Genomic DNA, 11,428 nt, shown 5'->3' on the forward strand with positions numbered 1-11,428 from the left:
CCATTTCTAGGTCCATTTCCTATTTGTTAAAGATCTATTTCCATATCTCCTCTTATCTATCTTTTATTTTGCTCTTTAACTTATGTATACTTTGGGTTTCTCATATAAGAAGAACCATATAGCATTTCAGCTTGTGTGCATGATTTATTTCATTTACTTTTAGGGTTTCAAGATGCATCCATTTACCTATAAATGCTCAAATTTATCTTTCTTAATGGCAGAGTAGTACTCCATTTTGCGCAAATACATTTTCTTTATCTACTCATCTGTTGATGGAAATATAGGCTACTTCCAACATTTAGCAATTATAAATTGTGCTGCAATAAACATGGGTACAAATGCATCACTGCAATATCATGCCTTTCACTCTTTTAGGAAGGTATTTATTTTTTTGAGGAATGTCCATACTGATTTCCTTAGTGGTTGTAGTAGTTTATATTCACATCAAAAGTGTAGGATAGCTCCTTTTTCACTGTAGCCCCACCAGGTTTCATTACTGCTTGATTTCTTGATGATTGGCATTCTTTCCAGTGTAAGATGAAAACTCAGTATTGCTTTATTTTGCATTTTTCTAATGGTTCTTGCCTATGCCTTTAACTCCAAGAGTTTTATCTATTTTATCTTTCAGCAGGTTAAGTGTTTCTATTTTAATGTTATGATCCATTTTGATTTTAGTTTAGGGTAAGAGATATGGGACTAATTTCAAAGTTCTGCATGTAGATAACCAATTTTCCCGGTACTACTTATTAAAAAGGTCATCTTTCTTCCAACCTATTTTTGATGATTGGCATTCTTTCTGGTGTAAGATGAAAGCTCAGTGTTATTCTAATTTGCATTTCTCTAATGGAGGGAAAATGTTGAACATTTTTTCATGTATTTATGGGTCATTTGTACATTTTCTCTTGAGGACTGTCTATTCACTTCAGTTACCTATTTTTATTGGATCTTTTACTTTGGGTGAGCTTTCTTTTTGAGTTCTTTAAATAAGACTCTTTAATGGATATAGATGCAAAATACTCAACAAGATTTTTGTGAATAGAATGCAACAATTCAACAAAAGGATAGTACATCATGTCCAAGTAGGTTTAATCCTGGGGATCCAAGAATGGTTCAACATATGTGAATCCATAAATGTAATACATAAACAGAAGCAAGGACAAAAATCATATGATTATATTAGTAGAGACAGAAAAGCTTTTGACAGAATCCAACATACATTCATGATAAAAAAAAAACTATAGCAAGTAGGTATAGAAGGAACTTACCTCAATTTGATGGCCAACTTCATTTTAAATGGAGAAAAGTTGAAAGCTTTTCCTCTGTAATCAAGAACAAGTCAAGGAGGTCCATTGTTATCATTCCTGTTTAATATATTCCTTGAAATATTAACCAGATCAACCAGGTAAAAGAAAGAAATAAAAGGGATATGTATAGGAAAAGAAGTCAAATTATCACTGTTTTGAGATGACACAATTATTTATGTACAACACCCCAAAAATTCCACCAAAAGACTGATAAAATTAATAAACAAATTCAACCGTATAGTAGGATACAAAGTCAACATACAAAAATCAATAATGCTCCTGTACACTAACAATTAATCCACCAAGAAGGAAATTAGGAACACAATAAATACCATTTACAATACCACCAAGAAAAACTAAATATTCAGGAATGAACTTAACCAAGGAAGTGAAAGATCTCTACAATGATAACTACAGAAAACTACTCAATAACTACTGATAAAAGGAGATCAAAAATGATGCCAGGACATGGAAAGACATCCCCTGCTTCTGGACAGAGAGAGCCAACATTGCTAAGGCCATACTTCTAAAACCGATGTATAAATTTAATGTAATTCCAATCAAAATACCAACAATGTTCTTTACTGAACTAAAGAAATGAATCTTAAAATTCATATGAAACAAGAAGGGACCCAGTATAAGAGCAAAGCAGGAAGCATCATGACACCAGATTTCAAGTTATTTTACAAAGCTTCAGTGATAAAATCGGCATGATACTGGCACTAAAATAGACATGTGAAGCAGCGGAACAGACTAGAGTACACAGAAACAACTCCAGACACATTCAGCCACCCAATCTTTGACAAAAGTGTCAAAAACGTATGCTACAGGAAAGATGGCCTCTTAATTAATAGTATTGGGAAAATTGACTATTCGTATGCAGGACATTGAAGCTGGACCAGTATCACCATGTCCTAAACTAAAATCAAAATGGATCAAAGATTGAAATATTAAAACAGAAGCACTTAATGTGCTGGAGTATAAAATAGGTAAAACTCTTGGAGTCAAGGGCATAGGCAAGGACTTTCTGAACAGGCTCCAGTTACACAGGAAATAAATCAAGAATCAACAAATGGATTATAGCAAATTAAAAAGTTTCTGCACAGCAAAGAAAACCAAATAAATGAAAAGAAACCCACGAAAAAAGAAAAAAAATTGCCAGCTATACTTCAGAGAAGGAACTAAGATCAAGTTCATTTTTAAGTGTAGGGAGTTAATTCCCTGCCATCTCCCCAGCCTAGGAATAACCATCAGATATATGAGGGACGGCAGTCAGTGAAGTTCGCCCTATGAAGTCTCTCAGAACGTCTTCAGCAAGCTGAGCTCAACAGCCAGCATGAAGCACCCACTGAGTTATGCACACTTTATCCCTGTTCTGTTGCTCCTTGTCTTCACCCACTCTCCCTCATCATGCCTCTGCATCAGTGGTACCCAACAAACACCCCTCCTGGGGCATATGTTTGGGGGCATCCCAGTTCAGATACCTAGTGCATGGGCATTAAATCCCGGTTCTTCCCCTACTCAGAGTCATTTGTCCTAAGCTCATTCTGATGTACGAACACAAGTCGATTACATTTCAGATTCCACTAAATCATAAACAAAGATGAATATTAGCGAAACTAAGACAAGAGAGAAAATTCAAGTTTTTGGAAGCAAATGAGATGAGATTTAATATAAAGAAATGTAGCTAATGTACCCGGGGGAAGTCATAATCACCATTAACTTAAAGTGGGAGCCTGTAGTTCATGAAACTATCATGCCAACAAAAAGCTGGGACTGATAATGTATAATAAATTATGAATCAAGAAACGTGCTGTTCATTAGAAGAACAAAGTCCACCACCTTATAGGGCATAAGCGAAGGAACCATGATCAGAAATCTCATTCTGGACCCATCCTGGGACAGAGCTGAGATCAGGCTGGGTTAGTCACAATGGAGTGAGAAAGCTAAGGCAGGATAAGATATGGATTCAATAGTGTTGTGGGTGGGGGCTCTGGACTTAAGTGGTCAGGATAAACAGCTGTGGGAGCTGTCCAGCATCAGATGGGCATGAGAATCAAAATCAGGGGTCAGCCAGGGGCTGTCATCCAGGCAGCGGGACAAAGCAGCAGACACAGGTACCCATGATGGAGACCCTGACACGCTGCTCACTGAGTACCAGAACAGAAATGAGCTTCAGGGAGAGGCTGACACCCTCCCCAAGGAGCTGCAGGTCAGCAAGGCTGCATCACACAAGGGAGACAACACACAGGTGCCCTGGGTGGTGTGGGAAGCTGGTCATCCCTCACAAGCCCTCACGTCAGTTGGGATGCTGTTTGACTACCAGAGGAGGATAAACACAGAGGCTTACGTAGGGATTAGCTCATTTCTCTCATGAAACATGACATTTGGTAGCTGTCTGTTGCTGGCATCAGATCACTGCTTGTCAACATTAGAATCCAGGTCCCGAGTTTGTCTTGGTTGTTCCTTTGTGATCACATGATGGCTGCCATAATGCCTGGCACTGTGCACTAAGTCAGGAGGAAGGGTCAGGGCAGGAAAGATGGTGGTGCCATGTGTTTATGCCACTTCCACCAGATAAAAAAAGCACACATAGAGTACAAAACTCCCAAGGACAAATGCACAGAAATACGTAACAGAATGATGAGCATAGGCATCACTGTTGGCCATCTATGCAAATACATTTTCCCTTTCTTCTTTGATAGTTGAAGTTCAGTGTTGTTTAGAAGCAGCACAATCAGCTCAGGGAGCTACTCACTGTCCCAGTGTCCCTTGTAGCTGGCATGGCTAGGTCACAGGTGTTGATCTATGAAAACTAATAATCAAATCTCCCCTCTGGTGATATTTTTTTCTTAATGGAAGGAGAATAAGCACCAGGGACCACCATCCACCCCCCCTTGCCTTCTTCCTGACTTGAACAAGAGCACAGTGTTTGACGCTGCCAATTGCCTTATAACTGTGAAGTTAGGACTGCCACAAGCTCAGAAGCCTCCACTTTCCAGATTTCAACTTCAGAGCTACCCCTGATACAGGTTTCCTTGGTCCCCTACACGTACACCTCCTCCCACTCATATTTTCTGCATTGAATTATTTCAGACAGCAATTGTTTCATTCGGTTTTTCAGTGTATTTGGGGGTCAATCTTTTTTTTTATCTTCCATGAAAATGTAAACAGCTCTTTGAAGCTAGGCATGGTGCTAGGCACAGAGTAGCTGCTTAAAAGAATTCCTTAAATAGTTCAATAAACTTCTTAGGCAACAGCAGTCTCATTTCTAAGCCCTCTGTTCCTGCTTCATCACTGAGGATTGAGTGCCTCACTGAAAATCTGGCTTTTGATCCCTGCTTTTCCCATCACTCAATTGTGGAGTTTTAGTGAAATAACTCCATCTCTCCCACTGGGCCTTGTATTTCTATCCTTTCAATGGGAGTGGATGGGCTCCATTATCTCCATGGTCCATTTCAATCACATAACTAATACCTTTGTTTCTAAAATCTGTCGGGGGTTTTTTCTGACTTTAGAATTTTTTAGGTCTTTCTTGATCATGGGCCTCCAGCCATAATAAATTTCTCATTTTTTATTTTATGAAAAAATAAAACAAAATTTTATAACAAAATAAAAGAGAATCATAATAGTTAATAGTCTATGTATCATAATCTTAAAAGTAGTTACTGCAAGTACAAAACATAGGAAAAATCTGTTACAAAGAAATCACAATCCACAATACTCGGTCAGGATTTGTATTATTTTACATTCTTTTTGTAGATGCCAATTTGTTTTCAGAATCTATTAATGATGGTAACCTGAAGTTGGAAGAACTCTGAGTAAGGCATTTTATCACACGCAATCCCCTATTAAAATGCATCTCACTTGGGAAAATAATTTTACTAATTATAATATTAATTATAATATGTCATATTATTAACACTCTGCTATGTAATGTATATTATGATGTAACAGATATAGCATGTAGCTATATATGATAATATAATGAAATAGCAAACTTATGTGTGGCTCTTCAGAGCTCACAGATTATCTCATTCATTTATTTTGTCAACCTCTAATGGCCGCAAACCTGCTTTTATAAGAGAAAATGACCTTAGAGAGCAATTAGTACGTCAAAGACCACTTTGCAAGCCAGGCACAGGACTTTAAACTCCTTGTTCAAACCTCTCTTCTCATTAGGTATCAATTAAAAATTCAGAAAATGTAGATGAATTGTTTCCACTCTTCTGACTACCTTGCCTCTCTCAGTAGCATCTGCTTTGACTCAGCTCATTGCATTAGAAGGTGTGGAAGTCAGAACAGAGACCTAGATGGTAGAGAAATGTGATGGCCCATTGCAGACCACTGAAAGACCTGAGAAAACCAGGAAGATGCAAGCCAGGCTCAGCCTCTTTGTTGCATGGCTTTGACCAAGTTGCTTGACTTCTCTGAGCCTATTTCCTGTTTGTTCACTGGGGATGAGTCTACTGGCTCTAATCACCTTCAGGGGCTTGTGGAAGTACTTGTGGAGATCCTTGGGCAATCTGAGACTGCAGACTTTTCTAGAGACCTGTCTTCCACCAGGGATCTCATCCTTCTGCTTAGCTCAGAGTAATATCCCCCAGGCCCCATTCCACGTCTTCTCCTGAGAGGAATTAATCAATCCTTCTCACATCCACAGACCATTATTTTCATGCCTTTTCCATGACCCACTAGTATATGCTTCCCATACATGACATAGTACCTGGTATACAGGGGATGGTCATTAATTCACTCACAAAACACTTACTACATTATATGCTCCAGGCCTTGATTGCTCTGAGTGTGAGGCAGGAGATCAAGGTGTGGCAAACCAGCTGAGCAAGTCGGTGTGACCTGTCAATAACAGATCCAGGAAACATGTGGCTAAGCCCTGAAACTGGAGCAAATCAGAAAGTGCTATCTTCAGTTCTTCTCGTGAGAACTCAATCAGGTTTTTGATAGGACCAACCAGATTGGGCATCAGCCAGAGGAGCAGGGACACAAAAGATGCCAGCTATGAAGCTGAGGGCTGTTACCTCTTTCAGTGGTCCACTCCACACTTTTCCAGATATATTTCTTTTTAAACCTTTATTTGGCCCAAACCAGACTTTCTTTTCCTGCCTTTAATAAATGTAAAAGCTGTCTATGTTTTGTCCAATTCTTTGTTCAGGACAAGAACTCTAGAAGGAGTCCTCAGGACTCCAGAAACTCATAATATATTTTGGTAAAGCAGCCAGGGGCAGGTAAGGCCCTTTGGGCACAGTTCTCTCTCTCTCTCTCTCTCTCTCTCTCTCTCTCTCTCTCTCTCTCTCTCTCTCTCTCTTTCTCTCTCTCTTTCTCTCCCTTCCTCCCTCTCTCTCTCTCTGAAATCTATGTCCAAGAAGGACTGGTTTAGTATTTTTTCTTTCCCTCTCTCCCTTAGGAAAGTTCCAATCCCCTTCTTTTCCCTTTTCTCTAGGATGGGCTTTTACCCAGTAACAAGTAGTCAATGAATAACAAGATTTGCCTTAGGCAATACCTAAAATCATCATCATCAGCTATTTCTGTGGAAAACTCAGAACACATATTTGACCAGGAGATGGGGCTTTGATGGGACCTGGATGTTTCATGACATCTATAGGAGATACTACTTTCATGCCCACCATTGCCTAAGAAATGATCTACACCTGAGTTTGACTGGAGTAGTACTTTGTACTCAGGTCACTAGAGACAATGCAAGGCTCAGTGAGGTCAACATCTAGGAGGGTAGAGGAAAAGGTACCTGTGTGTGTGCATGCTTGTGCGTGTCTGTGTGTGTGCTCATGCACTGGAGAAAGCCTGTAAAATGCACACATTGTCACTCTGCTGTTTTTGTATGAAGCATGAGAAGGTCTCTGTGAGAACACTGTAGGGACTGAATCAGAATGGCCTGAGTCATGGCTGGCTCCTTCTCTTTCCTCCTTCCTCCAGTATTCCCTGAATATCTACTTACTCTGGATTGAAAAATGCCAATCATTACTCTTCTTGAAGTCTGTCTTCTATTAGGAAAAGTTAGATAGCAAATGTGTAGACCAGTAAACTCAATTTCAGATAGAGATAATGTTATGGTTTGGATATGGTCTGTTCATAGACTGGAGGCTTGGTCCCCTGTGTGACAGTATTGAAAGGTGGAATCTTTAAGAGGTATCACTTAGCAGGATGTGATTAGGTCACTGAGGATACCACATTTTGCAGGAATTGGATCGGTAGCCTAAAAAATGGGTTTTTATAAAGTGAATTCAGCTTTCTCAGTGGGTCCTCCTATGTCCTCTCACCATGCAACCTCTCTCACTCATGTGCTCCTGCCGTGTGATGCCCTCCACCATATTTTGGTGCGGTACGAGGCCCTCACCAGATTTAGCCACCCACACTTGAAATTTGCTACCTTAAAATCTGTAGCTAAACAAGCCTTTTATTTTTCTAAAGTACCTAGTCTCAGGTATTTTACTTAATTTATTTATTTTATTTTTTTGGTACCAGGGATCGAACTCAGGTCCTTGCACTTGTGCAGCAGGCGGTGAAACCACTGAGCTAAATCCCTGGCTCTCGGGTATTTTATTATAGCAACACAAAACAGACTGGGAGAATTACTAGTAACAAAATACAACAGGATGATGGGATACAGGGTAATTGGATAAAAGAAGAGTCTTTGTTTACTCAGTGGTCATAGAAGGCCTTTCTGAGCAGGTAGCCTTTGAACCAACACATGAATGATGAGGAGAAAGGAAACAGGCACACACCTGAAAACGTCATTTTAGGGTGAAGAAGTAGCAAAAGCAAAGGCCTCAACAAGAGAACAAATTTGGTTTGTGTGAAGAGCAACAGAGATCAGAGTCTTTGGGGAGATATAGAGAAGAGGGAGAGTGATTATAGAAAAGGTCAAAGAAAGCCCGAGGAGCAAGCCTGTGTAGAGAGGACCCACTACATAATTCAGTGTCCAGGGAAAAATGCAAATGTAGGGCCCTGTGTTCAAAAATTGTCAAAACTTCCAAGACAGTGACAGCAGAGCAGTAAAGCAAGTGCAGGATGCTTCTGAATACAGCTGTGAAGGTCACAGACACACAGCAGCCAGGGGATGAGGGCTTGGGAAGCTGCCACTGACTGTTCCCTCTCCTCAGTGACTGGCCACTGGAGAAGTGAAATCATGGTATATGGGGTAGGTCCTGGGAGGGGTGGAAGCTAGCTCGGACAGTGTTGTTACTATTATGATCTGTATTTAGACATCTGCTCAAAAACTCATGCAGTCACTGGTGGGGCTTTTTCAGAGGTGGCTTTTAGGGAAAAGGTAATGAGAGTTTCCAGAGACCCCTGCAGTGGTCCTGGCCTCCTGCAAGCCAGTACGACATCCGTGAGATTAAGTGGGAATTAAAAGAAACACACAGACAGAGACGTGAGAGAAGCTGAGTTTTGGGCTGACCCAAGCTGTTCTGGGCAGCAAAGACAAAGACCCCAAGGTTGTCCAGTGTTTTATTTGTTACAAGCATCAGAAGGAGGGAGCTGGGCAGGCTATGGGACGCCTGCTGATAACAAGTAGCAAGCAGGCAGGACTGTAGAATGAGGGCACAAGCATATCTTTGCTGAAGAGAACAAATGGTTAATTCAGAGGGCAGAAATTTAGTGGAAGTCAGTTGACCTTGGCTGGAAGTGAACTCAGCCGAACTCTGCTACTTCATGGACTAGGATTTAAGTCTTGGTAGCAGCCATTAGCAAAGGAGCAATACTCGCCCAACTCTGCTATCTGAAGTGCCCACTTGAGTCACATAAGGCAAGACTCCTGAAATAATACACAGCCAAATGATAGAGGGTCAAAAAGCTTGTGCCACTATAATAGCCTGCTAACACTGGGCAGAGGTGTCTGCTACAGTGGCTGAATCTAGAGTTTGTGATTGATTCATGGTACAATGCTAGGCCTGAGGGCACTAGGATTGACATTGTGAGTGGTATCTGCCCTAAATAGTCTGAATAAGATAAAGGGGCAGAAAGAGCTGTAATTGTCACTTGTTGCTTTTAATGTCTTCTGCTGCCATGAACTGTTGACCCTCTGCCATGTCCCACCCTGCCTTGGAGTCAGCCAATTATGGACTGAAACTTCTGAAAACTGTGAGCTAAATTAACCTTTCCCCCTTTAACTTTGGGTGCGAGCTATTTTGTCTCAGCAATGAGAGAAGAGTAACTAAGACAGCTACCATCAGGGGAAGAAGTAATGGTGGCCTGAAATAAGCTGTGGCAGTGGGGTGGTGAGGGTCAGACCTGTAACATCTCCTATGGTAAGGATTTATGGACTTGCTGATGAATTAGACAGAGCTTGAGGAACAGGAATGGTCTCCCAAGGGCATTGTCTAAGTTTTTACTTTGGGCTGTTGGGTAGACTCTTATTCCATTGACCAAAACAGGGAAAAACAAGGAGGGGAGAAGCAGTTTGTGAATGAAAGCAGAGCCTTGGAACTTGTGTTAAATTCCATAGGTGTACTAGACACCCAAGTGGGGGTGTGAAGGCAGGCGTCATGAGGCAGAGGCAGCAGAAGAGCCAGAGGTATAATATGTTTCAGTACACAGGTGGTGTGAATTAGCACTGTCCAATAAAAACTTTAACACACATCATTAATATTCATCAAGGAAATGCAAATCTGTGCTGTTGAGTCCCAGCTCTGTAACTTGGACAACCATATGCCCCGGACATATTTCTTAGCTTCTTTGCATCCATAAAATAAGAATAAGCACACATATCTCCTAGGGCAGTTGTGGAGATTAAGTGGGATAACATATATAATGCCTAGTGCAGAATCTGGCAAGTGGAAAGATCACATCAATAGTCATAGTCTTAATATTAATGCAAATCAGTTTATCTTCAGGATGAGATCAGCTATGCTGGGAATGGTAGGTTATAGAAGTATGCAAATAGAATGGAGTAAGCTATGCAGATAGGCAGGAAGTACCCAAGGCCCCTCCCCTCAACTCCTCATAATGTGATACATTTTACTTTATTTAGAGGTAGAATAGGTTAAGGGTCCAGGCACTTACATAAAAACTTTCCAGTTTTTTCTTTACCTTCCACACAATTGCCATAGTATACTTGTGTTGTGCTTCCTTATTTTTCTTGTTTATAGACTTCTTTTCCATTAAGTTTATTGGTACATTTTTAGGTATACAATACAGTTACATTCCTCACTGAGATCTTGTACCTCTACATGATGTATCTTCGTTCTTATTTTTTCCCATTCCCCTGCCCTCCCTTCACTTCCTCCATCCTTCCTTATTTACAAAGAATTTGTTTCCATGTTTTTCTTTTTCTCATATTTTTTCTTTTCCCTTCTTTCCTTTCCCCTACCCCTCCCACTTCCCCTACTCCTTTAGACCTTTTCTTCGTGTGGTTTTCTTGTTTATAGACTTTTAAGGCCCTGGATAAGAGTCCAGACCACCTGGAATATAAAAGTAAGCAAAATAAATCTTTAAAAGCCAAAGGCAATCTTAGCTCTATTAAGTATGAGATATCCGGGTTCTGAGCTAGAGATGCTGATTATATTTTAAGCCTGAAAGATGAGGGCTAAGAAAATGAGACATTTTGAACCAGGAGGAGGGGCCCATTGGAGGGGGCTAAGACCCACTATCCCTACCACAAGGACCCGTGGTTGCCCCAGCCTTCCCATAATTCAATTGCTTAAATTATGAAACATATTAAAAAGTACAGAGAAGGATAAACAAAAGCCCCCTGTCCTATTATCAACCTCATATACTGTCAAAAATAAAAGAAATGAAACATAAAATGAAAGTACATCCATTCAACTCCCCTTCTCTCTGGAGGAATTCAGGATGAAAAAGTTGGGCAGAGCCTGTGAAGCCATGTTTTCATATATTTACTCTATATGTATAGTTCTGGAAGCAATACATATTTTCATGCAGTGTATATGAAACATAGGCATATAGCATTTTGTATTCATTAACCTTTTTGGAATGTGCTTTTCTCGTTCAATATTATGTTGACAAATGCATGTCTGGTTCATTAGTTTTAATGGTTCAGTATCACATTTCACAACTGGATCACAGTTTATTCATTTCTTTATTGATTGGTAGCTCTTTCTGCCTTCCCTCCCTCCTTCCCTTCC

Source organism: Heterocephalus glaber, unplaced genomic scaffold (assembly GCF_053883595.1).
Source record: "Heterocephalus glaber isolate CG9 unplaced genomic scaffold, H.glaber_assembly_v1.0 deba00000281, whole genome shotgun sequence".
Lineage (NCBI taxonomy): Eukaryota > Metazoa > Chordata > Mammalia > Rodentia > Bathyergidae > Heterocephalus > Heterocephalus glaber.